At 60.8% G+C, this 2,455-nt stretch overlaps 1 long non-coding RNA gene across 2 annotated transcripts; it reads right to left on the bottom strand.

Annotated features, from left to right (window-relative positions):
• Positions 1-1,267: 1,267 nt before the first annotated feature.
• LOC136790339 (uncharacterized) lies at positions 1,268-1,954 on the bottom strand. 2 transcript variants are annotated; one of them, XR_010830076.1, is made up of 3 exons: positions 1,819-1,954; positions 1,608-1,659; positions 1,268-1,405 (listed from the first exon to the last, which is right to left on the bottom strand). It is a non-coding gene; the product is annotated as an uncharacterized lncRNA (long non-coding RNA). The 2 variants fall into 2 exon arrangements; XR_010830077.1 differs by having other exon boundaries at positions 1,608-1,662; positions 1,819-1,946.
• Between the last annotated feature and the right edge of the window lie 501 nt (positions 1,955-2,455).

Genomic DNA, 2,455 nt, shown 5'->3' with positions numbered 1-2,455 from the left:
TGTGCACTCCTAGAAGTTGGATGATGAACTCTGAGACCAGATGCAAAGTAAAGGTGGAGGCAGAAATTGGTACCTCTTGTTTGGATGGTCACACAATGGCTGGTGCATGGTAGCACATAATGGGGAACACTGGTTCTGAACTGGCCTCCAATTAAGAAAACGAGAATCTGCATCCCAGCTCTTATATTCCAAGTAGATAGAGTAACTATCAGGTTGTAGCAGGGCACAAACAAGCAAGAATAGACAATTTTTTAAAAAGACAATAAAATAAATAGTAAAAAAAAGCTTCTAAAATACATTAGCAACAAAAGGAGAAGAAAGGAGAATCTCCATTTTTCATTGGATGTGGGGGGAAATGTAGTTTTAATAGGAAGGGGTTTAACAGATTGAACAGTTTTAATAGGAAGGGGTTTAACAGATTGAACAGGAATAGGAAGAGTCAGTGATGGGGAGGCCTCCACGTTCCATCGCAGCTTCGGTCCCTCGCAGCACAGGCAGCAGGGGATGTTTTCCATCGGACACCCGCTTTCCTGGTGCTCAACCGAGTCTCGAGGGTGGTGCTGAACGTGGAGCGCGGCGCGCTGCTCTTAGGGGACTGATGGCAGTGCCTGGGGCTCTGCCAGCGACCCTGCAGGCAAGCCCCAGTGGTGGCGCAGCTTCTTCTCTCGTATGTGCATCTCCAGGAACTCCCTCACGTCCTCATGCAGGAACAGGGCCTCCGGTGAACAGAAGTAGGAGGGGGCAGGACGGGAGTGCAACAGCGTGGGAGTTGTGCGGCGTGCCATCCTGTATGTGTACCTCCTGTGGGACTGCTGCACCATGGTGGGGAGAGCTCCCAGCTTGGTCTCTAGGGACTTCCTCAGGGTGTGCATCCACAGGAGCTTCCAGAGGCCCAGTCCTTGCTCCAGCCTTGCCACAGGACAAGGATCCGCACCAGCAGGCAGGCTGCCATCCTCGTGAGCTGCATCAGAGCCTGTGGTGGGGGACAAGCAGGCCTCGTGGCGCACAGGAGCCATCTCGACGAACTCCTCGGCCTGTCGGAGAGGCCCAGCATCGCGGGGAAGTGTGGCTGCCCCCTGGGTGTTCAGCGCTGTATGCTGGGGAAGGAGTCTCCTCTGCTTTCTCTTCCGCAGCACTGGCTGCCACCAGGACCTGAGGGATGTTCCCTTGGCTGGGCGGAATGAGCTGGCCGTGGCCCCGTGCCGGCAGGAGTCGCTGGAGTCCCGAGAGGAGGAGGAGTACGGACAGCAGGAGGGTCTTGCCTGCCTGGCAAGGAGCCGCTGCTGCCTCTCCCTGACAGCCTGGCTGCAGCGCCCGCAGTCCAGATCATAGCAGAGCAGCGTGCCCATGGGTCTGCTGCCCACCCAGAGCAGGCTGCTCCTGCAGCCGTGCGGCGCCTCAGCATCTGCAAGAGAGGGGGGACGCGGAGCGCCGTGAGCAAGTGTCTGCGGGGACGGGCCCTGCGCCTGGGCCAGGTGGCCAGCTGGCCTCTGAAGGTGGGGCCCGGCTACCCGCGGCTCGGATGCGGCCCAGCCCTGGCCAGCAGCAGGGTCCTAGGGGACCCCAGCACCTGCAGGAGCCAGCGCCAGAGCCGATGAGAGCTCTACCTGAGTTGTCCGTCTTCCTGCGCCTTCCCCTGCCTCGGCTCCCGGCACAGACCTGCTGGCAGAGAGCAGCCCCCCAGTGAGCCTGGCCGCGGCTAAGCCCACCGAGAGGCCTCGTGTCCCGTCCCACGGGGCACTGGGATCCCCCCGAGCCCCCAGCCCCCCTGCCCTGCCAGGCTTCCTGAGAAGGGCTGGCCTGGAGCCTCCCTCCTACCTGGCGCCGTTTGCCCGAGGTGCTGCGGCAGCAGCGCAGGGTGGCCCAGGCCACCAGGAGCAGGACGAGGCCGGGGCCGAGGCAGAGGCAGCCACGCAGTGCCAGCCCCAGGGCATCCAGCATGCTGGGACCAGAGACAAGCGTCTGTGCCATGCTCTGGAGAAGCCTCTCCGTGCGACACTGGCCTCGGTGGCTGCTGTCACCGGGGGATAAGGGCAGGAGTGAGACTGTGAGGTCGCTGCCAGCTCTGTGACACCACCGAGCGCATCAGAGAGCCCAGGCGCAGGGCACAGACGCGGGACCAGGGAAGGGCACCCAGCAGGGCCAGGGGCTGGGGGCTCAGCAGGGAGCCCCTGGGCAGGAGGCTGGGGTAGGCCAGGCCCTGGTGGCTGGGGAGAGACATTTGTGGCTGTCAGGAGAGGACAGTAAGACTGAGGAAGCCGTGCATTTCACGGGCCTGAGGGTTCCTGGAGCCTCAAGGCAGTACTGTAAAACACTTCCTCAAACTGAAGCACCTCTCTACCTGGCAATACCTACTCCTGACTTTGATAGTGCTGCTTTTCCTGGCCACGGCTGGGAGGTTCTGGTGAGTTTATGGCGGTTGCTTGACCGGTGGCTTATTGCTATGGTTTTACCT

Source organism: Anser cygnoides, chromosome 3 (genome assembly GCF_040182565.1).
Source record: "Anser cygnoides isolate HZ-2024a breed goose chromosome 3, Taihu_goose_T2T_genome, whole genome shotgun sequence".
NCBI classification, from domain to species: Eukaryota; Metazoa; Chordata; class Aves; order Anseriformes; family Anatidae; genus Anser; species Anser cygnoides.
This window is presented reverse-complemented; position numbering and strand designations above follow the sequence as displayed.